The sequence below is a fragment of the Acinonyx jubatus genome, chromosome B1 (genome assembly GCF_027475565.1).
Source record: "Acinonyx jubatus isolate Ajub_Pintada_27869175 chromosome B1, VMU_Ajub_asm_v1.0, whole genome shotgun sequence".
Lineage (NCBI taxonomy): Eukaryota > Metazoa > Chordata > Mammalia > Carnivora > Felidae > Acinonyx > Acinonyx jubatus.
Genome location: NC_069382.1, coordinates 102,925,908 through 102,937,240, shown reverse-complemented (window position 1 = coordinate 102,937,240; position 11,333 = coordinate 102,925,908). Strand labels below are relative to the sequence as shown.

At 37.0% G+C, this 11,333-nt stretch overlaps 1 long non-coding RNA gene across 1 annotated transcript in view; it reads right to left on the bottom strand.

The window, feature by feature from the left end:
* Positions 1-295: 295 nt before the first annotated feature.
* Positions 296-11,333, bottom strand: part of LOC113600378 (uncharacterized) — a 33,449-nt gene continuing 22,411 nt past the window's right edge. The window contains exons 3-4 of the long non-coding RNA XR_008296180.1: positions 6,892-7,138; positions 296-4,083 (exon numbers count right to left, since the gene is read on the bottom strand). This is a non-coding gene — a long non-coding RNA (uncharacterized LOC113600378). The remainder of the gene's footprint in view (positions 4,084-6,891; positions 7,139-11,333) is intronic.

The following is an 11,333-nucleotide window of genomic DNA, read 5'->3' as shown; positions in this document are numbered from 1 at the left end:
TTGTTTATTCACTTGTTTTGTTTCTTAAATTCCACATATGAGTAAAATCATATGGTATTTGTCTTTCTTTGACTGACTTACTGCACTTAGCATTATACCCTCTATGTCCATTCATGTTGTTGCAAATGGCAAGATTTCATTCATTTCAAATAACTGTATTTTAAAGTTCTAGTTTTCCATTATTTTTTAAGAAGCCATGTCTTTAGCACTACTCATATTAAGTCATGCTTAAAACTGATCCCCCCCCCCACCCCCGCCAACCAATCTAATTAAGTAAGTAGAGACAAAAAGGGGGTAAGAAGACTTTGCTTGAGTTTGGAAACAAAGAGGCAGGAAAAGCTTATTTACAAGACTTAACATTTATTTGAAATAGCAGAGTTGGTACAGACTCAATGTCCAATAGTACATAAATGGGAAAGAAATTTAGTCTTGAGAAACATTAAAACCACCAAAGGGACAGTTTCTTAAGAATATTTAATGAACTATGAAGAAAACAAAATATGTTCAATGGTAATAAAACAAAACTATTGACAAGACTATGAACCCATACAGGTTTTTCTGTAAGCTTTTCAACTAAAAATCGAAAGAATTATTTCTGGCTGGTAGAATAAATCATATTTTAAAGTTTTCTCTTTGTGTTCTTTATTTCTAAAATGTGCAATGCTAATTTTATTACTTAAGGTTGTTCTCTTTTTTTGTTTTTTTTCTTAGTATGCCTTGCCTAATAGGAAAAGTAAATAAGAGTTTTACTGTATCACACACATCTTAAATAATGTAGGTGGGAAATAATATTCTTAAGAAAGAAGCAACTGTCAAAGACCTGTTTACTTCATTATTCCCTAAATGAAAGAAACAGCTTGATGATAAAGACACTATGGACAGGGGCACCTGGGTGGCTCAGTTGGTTAAGCATCCGACTTTGGGTCAGTTCATGATCTCATGGATAGTGGGTTCGGCCCGCATGGGGCTCTGTGCAGGGCCTGGAGCCTGCTTCAGATTCTGTGTTTCCCTCTCTCTCTGCCCCTCCCCAGCTCGTGCGCGCACTCTCTCTCTCTCTCTCTCTCAAAAATAAATAAACATTAAAGAAAAAAAAAAAGACACTATGGACAGGAACTAGTGGCGGCCCCAGATTTCAGGACCTTTGTAGCAAATTCCTATATTAAATTCCATCTATTGTACTACCTCGTGTGGGTACTATTTACCTGACTGGATCCTAATAGGGGTACTTTTTTTCTAAAAAGCAGTACTCCCTCAATAACAAAACTGAGATGTGCAAACATCCACAATTGTATATTGAGCATTTGTCTGTCTCTCTTCCCCTGTACACACCCTGTACTCTCCTTTGTGCAATGTGTCTTTAAAGCATCTGCCACCTGCTGTCTTCAGCCAGCAACCAGTGACCCTGGACCAAAAGTAAAATCTGGAGTGGAATCAAAAAGAGTTTCAATCTAACTCAGAAAGAAGATTATGGAGGAAGAACCCTCACTTAAAAGTTGTCCAAAAACTCAAAATGGGAGCAGCAGTTTCCAGAATGCAGTTCCTATACTGTTGCCAGTATAATAGGTCATCAGGACCAGCCGATCTAGGCTCATGTTTCTGTTTGGCAAAATTTTCTCTGGCACCCTCACCTTAAATGAGTCCCCCAAATTTTAGGAATCATAAGATAACTGTCATATATTTCCTTGTATTTTGAAGTTTCTTTCAATGCATCTTAAGAAGCAGCAAACTTTTTTTTTATTCATGTCAGTGGTTTCTTTAAAAAAAAATTTTTTTTAATATTTATTTTTGAGACAGAGAGAGAGAGGGAGAGAGAGAGAGAGAGAAAGAGAGAGAGGCAGACAGACAGAGCACAAGCAGGGGAGGGGCAAAGAGAGAGGAAGACACAGAATCTGAAGCAGGCTCCAGGCTCTGAGCTGTCGGCACAGAGCCTGACATAGGGCTTAAACCCATGGAGCTCGAGACCATGACCTGGACCTAAGTCAGACGCTTAACCAACCAAGCCACCCAGGAGCCCCCATGTGGGTGGTTTCTAAAACATGTCAAAGCCTCAATAGATTTCTTTGTTCAAAATATTGAAATAGAAATATAGTTTCCTCTGTAATTTTTTTTCTTTTTATCTTTCTAAACTGAAGAGAAAGGCAATACAATAGTAAAAATCAGTTACATTAAAGATAAAAGTTTTAAAGCACTGTCCTCCATTTTGTTCCATCAATACACAGAAAACTAAATGTTTCACTTGGTGGACTAACGTAAGAGAGGTGGGATCAAAAACCACTCTTCCACCTAAAATATTGCTGCCTCAATGCTGTGTATTTCTTTTTACACTCCTGGTAGTGGAACTTAGAAACTACACCAACATTAAAATGGTGTAGAAGCAGAATAATTTCTAGAACCAAAAACCAAAAAAGCAGCATGCATAGCAGCCTTGCATCTTTGAAGTAAAGTGGAACAACAGTAGGCCTTGTCTCTGCAGATGCAACCTCATCGCCACAGTCACAGATTGTTGATCTATGTAAAATGCAGATAGATGTTAGAAAGAGACAGTTTGGACATCCATCATCTCATCAGAGCTGCTCTAGATTCTTAGAATTTTCACTCTTTACAATTTCTTTCAAGTTTCCCAAATTTTAATTCACTGAAAAGTGATCAGTTCTGTCACTGCTTTATTACATACATATGTGTGTGTGTGTGTAATTTATTATAATTACATTATAAATTTGAGGGGTTTCAAAGAATTTTAGTTTTTGTAGAGAAAGTCACATCTTGAGCCATTCAGAAAGCAGCATTTCCTTATTTTAAATTCCTGTGAGGTAGGCCCGTTCCCATTCTAATTTTGCAGAAGTTTGGAGTGGGCCAGTGTTAACAACCCATGATGAAGTGAAAGAGACAGGATCTGGCCCAGAACTGACTCCAGGACTCTTGGAGTCTTAACACCTATAATTTGCTGCCTCACTTTGGAGGCTTATAATTTTTTACCACACAATCCAGATTGTAATAAAAATATTTTTAGAAATATATTTGATTATGTACCCTTGGAATAAATTCATAAAATGACAAATATAATTCAGAGGGCTCTTTGTCTACAGCCGTACTACCCTGAATAGGTCCAATCTCATCAGAAAGTTCTTACCTCTTACTACACACAGAGATCAATGTAGGGGTTGCAAGCCTGGCCTCCAAAGCTAAACTACCTGCATTTAAAGACTGCACTGCTGCTCACGGCTGTATGTTCTTGGATGAGTTACTTCATCTCAACAGTCCCCATCTGTATGATGAAGTTAAAATTAGGACCTAACTCAGGACTATTGAGAGAAGCAAAGGAATTAATTCTTTTAAGTCCTGGCACATAGTTGGTTGTTAGCACATTACCAAATTACCCTCAAAACAGTGCGTATGAATTTGCACTCCCTAGCAGCAAATATTCTTAGTATATTAAGCCACTAGAATTTTGGGTTTGAATTTAGTTCTCTGACTCATACAACCTCATGAGTGCATACCCAATTCCTGACCCATTTTTGGTTCTCAAGTTCCTTATTGTCCCTGTCCTCTCCTTTTAATGTTTTCACAGTAAATCACCACCCACCTTTCCAAAACTGCCACCTTCACTATAGCATTCTATCACACTTGTACCGATTGTTTATACTAAGGATGCAAATGATTTGCAAGCTTTTGATCAGCTCCCACCCTTTGAAGACAGCTTCAAGCAGTCCTCAGGATCTCTTTAGTTTTAGCCCTGTCATGGAGAGTTTACTGATTTCCCAAATCAGCAATGCCTTCTGAGTGTTCCATATATAACCGCATGGACAAGGCTTCACTTGGCATTTATTCAGCATGTGTTTACTGAGCACCACTATGTTTACTGAGCAGCACTATGCTGAGATAGGGATGGAAAATGAGGCAGGCATAGTCCCAGCCTTCCAGAAGCTTGCAATGCAGTCTTCTAATCATGTCCTACCACTGTCTCCAATTTATCAATTAATTCTAGGGAGGAAGTTGTATTTGGAGTGCATAACAATGCACTAGGATATCATAGTCCTTCAGGAGCCTCCAAGATGGACCTAAATTCCTTCAAGCGGTTCCAGTCTGGAAGTAGAAGGACAGGTTCACAATATTCCTCTATCCTCGAAGGTGAGGACTGCCATTCCCCTTTCAAAAGGCCCTGAACACTTCTGCACATTCTCAGAGGTCATCTCATGTGTGCTCAAGAATTTAATCATCGCACTGATCATTTCATGCCCTTTGTTGTTCTTTCTTTCCTGTGTTACTACCCTAGGAGGCTGTGCCCAAGCCAAATGGAGGGGTCCCACCACATTCACTGCTGACATTGTGAGAATCACTCCTCTCACTTTAGCAATAAATTCTGGTATCTAGGTCTCAAACAGTAATGAAATTGTGTTTTTCTTTGCCAGTTGGTTGGTTGGTTGGTTGGTAGGTTGGTTGGTGAGAAGGGTTTTTGATATCTAGTCACCGTCCTCTCTCCCTAGAATTCATCTGTGGGTGAGTGGGACTGGAGGGAATCCCACCTGAGAGTCCCACCTTATGATTCTCTCTCCTAGCAGCTTCAGCAGGACCTAGAGATGTGCCCTGACATGTCTGAGTTCTGTTGTACTCACAGATTACTCTGAAATTGGAAGTTTTGTTCTACATGCTTATAAAAACAAATACACAAAACTTGATAGGAACAGTTATATCAAATGTCTTAAGAAGACTGAATAAGGGTAATGGTATTGTGTATAAAATGTGTCATTATTTCCTAAATCTTCTAAGGTTCTATCATGTAATTATATGGCTTTTATAATGAAAAAAAAAAAAAGTATAGCTATATTGAGGAAAGGCATGGTAGTTCTAGAAAATTGTACCCTCCATGGCATGGCTTCAGCTGTCCTGGACATATCTGATTCAGTGTTCTAGGGTTGGTGCTGGTATAGTGTTGCTGATCCAGCCCATTTGTGATAGACTGAGGTTCTGGGTAGAACTCTAATTATAGTTGGGAAAGGAGTGTTAAATACAAAAAATTGAGGCAGAAAATGAATTTTCAGGTCCTGGGAACATATCCCTAGCATGCTAAGTTCCAGACCAATTGTCAGAAGAACTAATCCCAAGTGTCACCAGCCAGTGAGGTATATTTCTTGCTGGGTTAGGAGCGGCTCAGCACTTGCAGGTGGGGCCTTTCAGTGACCCTAGCCCACAAGCAGAAGCGGAATGGAGCACCTTGAAAAGCTCTGCTGGCTACCTCCCAATCCCTTCACAACTCAACCCAGTAGAGACAGAAGTACAAGGAAGCTTGGTGTTTGCTGAGTTTTATTCCTATCCTCTGAACATATTTTAAGCTGTCTTTCATCAATTTCTTTATCAAAAGAAATAATTCTTATTTACTATTTTTTTAAAACCTATTTTGATGCCTTTTTATGATACAATTACTTGTATTAGAAATTCAGAAAAGAAATAGGATGCTACTAATAACTCATGCCAAGTGTAATGGGATGACTTGATAATTTTACCCTATTTTAAAATGTGACCCAGAATTACAGTGTGGCTAGTTTATTTATTAGCTTACTTATGTCAAGTTTGTGGTCATTATGTATATTTAGACTTTGTCATTTATATCAACTTTATATGTATGATTTCACTTATTTCTTTTCTGTTTATAACTGTCACAGTCTATGGAGATTGCTTGGAAATTTTGAAAACTTAATTATTTTTATTATAAAAGCAAAACCTGCTTATTGCAGGAAACTTAACAGGTAGCACAACATGAAGAAGAAAATTTAAATAATCCATAATCTTACCACAAGAGATAATCATATTAATATAGTCATGCATCTTTCAATTTAGTGGTATTTTTAAAAATCACAATGCAATTTCTAGATTTACTAGATAAGCAAGACTCAGCATGCTTGCTGTGTTTATAACATCCTTCTAACTGGTTTCTTTCACCTAAATTACTCTGGTGCTACCAAATAACCTTGACCCCTAGCTAGGTCTGATTGATCAGAATGGGCACTGCTCTAAAGGGCAGTATGCTATGCATAACAAGCCCCCTCCCCTCAAATATGTCCACATCCTAGTCTCTGGAACCTGCTGGTACATGTTACATGGTAAATGGGAATTAAGGTTGCAGACAGAATTAAGGTTGCTAATCCCCTGACTGATTACCCTACATTATCCAGATGGGCCAAATTTCACAATTCCAAATATAAATCACAGATGCTGCTGCTGCTGCTGCTACTACTACTACTAAGTCATGAGAAAAATGTCCAGAGATCTTCCTGAGTTATCCCCACTCTTTGAAGGACTATACTACTTTACCATCTTTTTTTATTCCTTCTAAATCCTTCAGAAAAGAGGAAATCTCACTATGTTCTAGAACTAATCTTCCTCTAGGAGCTAGAAAAGTTCTGTCTTTCAAAAAATCCCAGAGAATTAAATCAGAGCTTCCCAATTGGGTTGCTGGAGCACATATAGTTGTCAAAAGTGTGTGTGTAGGAGGTACCCCCTTCAACCACAGAGGGGCAGGACCACAGGGCAGGTGGTTGCCTTGGCTACAGCATTTTCACAGGGTTTTCCATGGGTGCCCTACAATATTACCATATTTTATATTGCCAGGACATGAAAAACACTGGAAAGAACATTAGTATTCTCAAAATACTCATATACTGGCCCTTTTCCATGGGATAGAAAAGAATATGAACTTTGAATAAAGAAATCACATTAAAAAACACTAACATATATATAACATTTTTAGAAACATTTTTGACAAGCTGTCAGATATTTTAGTAGAGATATTTAACTATGATTAAAGGATATTATTTAAAATATTAATAATGAAAATCATATTATTCCTAAAATATTAATGGGTCATAGAAAAAGGTGATTATATTGAACACTTACTTTCTTTTTAAACCAAGAGAAACATCCATGAAAATTTCTAAATGAGATTGGGCTATTGAAAAGTAATGCCCTGGGGCACCTGGGTGGCTCAGTCGGTTAAGCGTCCGACTTCAGCTCAGGTCACGATCCGTGAGTTCGAGCCCCGCGTCGGGCTCTGGGCTAATGGCTCAGAGCCTGGAGCCTGCTTCCGATTCTGTGTCTTCCTCTCTCTCTGCCCCTCCCCCGTTCATGCTCTGTCTCTCTCTGTCTCAAAAATAAATAAACATTAAAAAAAAAAAAAGTAATGCCCTTTGAGTATTTCAGTCCACTGACTTCAATCTTTGTTTGATTAATTCAAACTATTAATTAATCAATTAATTATTCACACTATTGATTAATTAAGTATGGTATTGATAGAAATGACATAATACATAAGAGACATTATTAAAGAGCCTAAGATTAATACCAAAAACACCAAAGCTATTGAATAACGCAGTGTGTTAAGCATGACAGAGCAGTCTGCAAGCTATAATTTGTAGTATATTGTTCACACAAGAAGTAATGATGGGGGGGGATTTTATTGATGAATAACTGTCTTAGTCAGATGAATAACTGACCTAGTCAGAAGTCATGTGCAATGAGGTAATACTGTAAGAACAAAACAAACTGATGCATTTTAAACTATTGCCTGATAAATTACATGGAAACCTAACAGAAGGCAAACTTTTGACAGAGTATCTTTGTATTTCCTAGATTTACAGAGCAATTCTCTTTGAATATTAAATAACCACATTTTTCAAAGTTGTACTCCTCTCTTAGACTGATTGCTGGAGGCAAATTTCAGATTACTTTCTAACACTTCTGCTGGAGGAATGTATTTAAAGCAAAGAATTTATACTAATCAAATATCCATCTGTCTTCTACATAAGGTCATTCAAACCCTCCAGAATCTGTTTTAAAACATGTACATCCTTTTACTGGGAACATTAATTATTCCTCCTCCAAATTAGGACAAACATGCTAATTATCCAGGAGTCAAATGGGTCTCAAATACACAGATTTCATATTCCACTATCATTAAAAGCCCATGAAATGTCCCTCTCATTTTATTTCATTATTCTTTCCCCTTTGTCTTACTCATTCTCATTTACATTGTCCTTCCCATCAGAGATGTTCACACCAGCATATTCAGTATATGGCCTTAGGCATCTGAAAATATAACCCTGAGAAATCATAGATGGTTTTCTATGTGTATATGTGTTTTGAATGTACATAAATTGTTTTTCCCTACAGAATTCATAATTGTATTTCTAAGATCTATTCCCTTTGCTATATATAAAGATGGTTAATTACTTTTTATGGCTGTATTGTATTCCATTGCATGTACACACAACACATCGTGATTATCCATTTCTCTAGGGACAGAGAGTAAGGCTTCCTGTAACTTCTTGCTAATACAAATAATGCTCTGCTTTTATCCTCATAAATATCCCCTTAAAGACTTGTACACAGTATAAACCCAGATGGGGGAATGATACATATATAGAAAATACTGATAATTAATTTCACTAAATAGTAAAAGTTTATTCTCCCACAAATAGTGAATGAGATTTCTCATTTCGGCTCCTTCTAGTCAGCACTTGGTATTAGATGACTTTTTAAATTTTTACCATTTCTATGTTGCTTTATTTTGAATTTCTCTGATTTCAAGTGAAGTTAAGCATTTCTTCACATACATATTGGCTATTTAGGGTTCCTCTTCCATGAATTATCTATTTTTATTCCTTGTCCAATTTTTGTTTATTTCCTTGCAGATGTGAATGGGTCCTTGGTATATTCTATCTGTTAATCACTTTTCAGTTTTACATTTTGAAAACATCTTCTAATCTGCCACCAGTCTGTTATGTTTATCTATCATGTTTTCTTTGTATAGAAATAACTAATATGATCACATCCATTGATCTCCACCACCTACCCTTAAGTTCTGTACTTTTTAAATCTTATTTGGGGTGCCTGGGTGGCTCAGGCAGTTGAGTGTCTGACTTCGACTCAGGTTATAATCTCACGGTTCATGAGTTTGAGCCCCATGTTGGGCTCTGTGCTGACAGCTCGGAGCCCAAAGCCTGCTTCAGATTCTGTGCTTCCCTCTCTCTCTTCCCTTCCCCTGCTCGTGCTCTGTTTCTGTCTCTCTTTCTTTCAAAATAATATAGGGGTGCCTGGGTGGCTCAGTTGGTTAAGCATCTGACTTCAGCTCCGGTCATGATTTCATGATCTCATGGTTCATGGGTTCGAGCCCCATGTCAGCCTCTGTGCCTCTGTGCTGACAGCTCAGAGCCTGGAGCCCACTTTGGATTCTGTGTCTCCCTTTTCCCTCTCTCTCTCTCTCTCTCTCTCTCTCTCTCTCTCTCCCTCTCTCTCTCTCTGCCCCTCCCCCCATTCATGCTCTCTCTCTCTCTCTCTCTCCTTAAAAATAAACACTAAAAATAACAAACATTAAAAAAATTTTTAAATGTTTTAAATTTTATTTAAACATCCTTTCCCACCCCAAGTTTACAAAGATAGTTCACAAAGATATATTTTAATAACTTTATATGTTACCTCTTATAGTTCGGTTTTTAATATATTTGGAGTTCATTTTTTAATTTGTTGTGAGGGTGGAATGTAAATTTACTTTCCCTATCTACTGAACCATATACTAAATAATCCCTCTTTCCCCCTCTGATTTGTAATGCTAATTTCTGCTATATTACACATTCTCATATATAACATGGGCTTGTTCGTTTTTGTTTTTGTTTTTTTATTGTTGCATCAATTTTTATCTGTGCCTATACCAGAACCATCCTGTTTTCATTGCTGTGCTTTTATAAAATGTCTTAATACATCCAATAGGACAATTTCTCTTTGTTTGGCCCATTATCCTTCCAGTTCCTATTGGTCCAGTTCCTGAAATTTTCACTAAAACTGCATTGAATTTATAGATGAACTTATGGAGAATGGTATTTTCACAGTGTTAATTTTTTCCTACCCAAGAACTTGGCATTCTTCTCTTTTTACCTAGATCTTGTTTTATGTCACTTAATACAGCTTGAAAAGGTCTTTGCGAAGTGCATTCTTTATTAGGTTATATCCTATGTACTTAGCAGTTTTTGTTGCGATTGTGAGTGAAGTCATTTTCCATACTAATTTCTAGGTCGTTGCTGCTGACATTAAACAATGTTTGAACGCTTACATGAAACTTAAATATATATAAAATATTTATAAAGTTTCTTATCTAGTACTTAGTATTCACTATTATTATAGTTGTTGTTGCCTATTATTGGTCTTGCATCTCCACAGTATTTCTGAACTCTCCTATTAGTTCTAGTAGTTTGTCTATTGATTCAACAGGGTCTTCTCATAGAAGATCTAATAATCTGCAAACAGGGACCGTTATCCATTCCATTCAATGCTTATACCTCCTATTTTTTCTTTTCTTGTTTTATTAAGAACCCCTTACTAAACTGAATGGCATCTGTGCTAACAAGGCTTTCTTTCCTGTTCCTAATCATAATGTGTCACATATTTGCCCCACTACATTTGCCAGGCGCTTTTTGCTAAAAGCTTTTATCAAATTAAAGAAATCATCTTTTAGGGGCGCCTGGGTGGCGCAGTCGGTTAAGTGTCCGACTTCAGCCAGGTCACGATCTCGCGGTCCGTGAGTTCGAGCCCCGCGTCAGGCTCTGGGCTGATGGCCCAGAGCCTGGAGCCTGTTTCCGATTCTGTGTCTCCCTCTCTCTCTGCCCCTCCCCCGTTCATGCTCTGTCTCTCTCTGTCCCAAAAATAAATAAACGTTGAAAAAAAAAATTTTTTTTTAAATCATCTTTTATTTCTATTTTTTCTAACACTTTAAAAATGTCATAAATGGATGTTAAACTTTATCAAATGCCTTTTCTGTATATATTCAGGTAATTTTGTTCCTCTTTAGGGCATTAATGTACTAAAAGATATCTTTTCTGGTGATGACCTTCCTTACATTTCTGAAGTGAAACTTATATTACCATGTTTTGTTTATTAAAACATCATTGAACTCAGCTAATATGTATTCAGGATCTCACACTGTATGCATAAGGGAAATGGGCTAATAATATATTTCTTGTATTGTCCTCACCACTGTTGGTCTGAAGATTATAATTAATGAAATAATTAATTTGAATTGAGACTCAAAATGAGTTGCACAGCTTTTCCATGTTTTTTTTTCTGGAATACTTCATATCAGCTGGAATTATCTTTACCTAGAGAGTTTTAAAGAACTCAAAACTTTAAAACTATCTGAGCCTGTGGAATAATTTTTTCAAACTCATTCTAACCCCTTTGTAACATGTAGAAACTGAAAGTAAAATCTACATATTTCAGATTCCCTGGCAGTTAGGATTTCTCAATGTGATTTAAGTTCTGACAGTAAGATTCATGTGGGAAATTCTGAT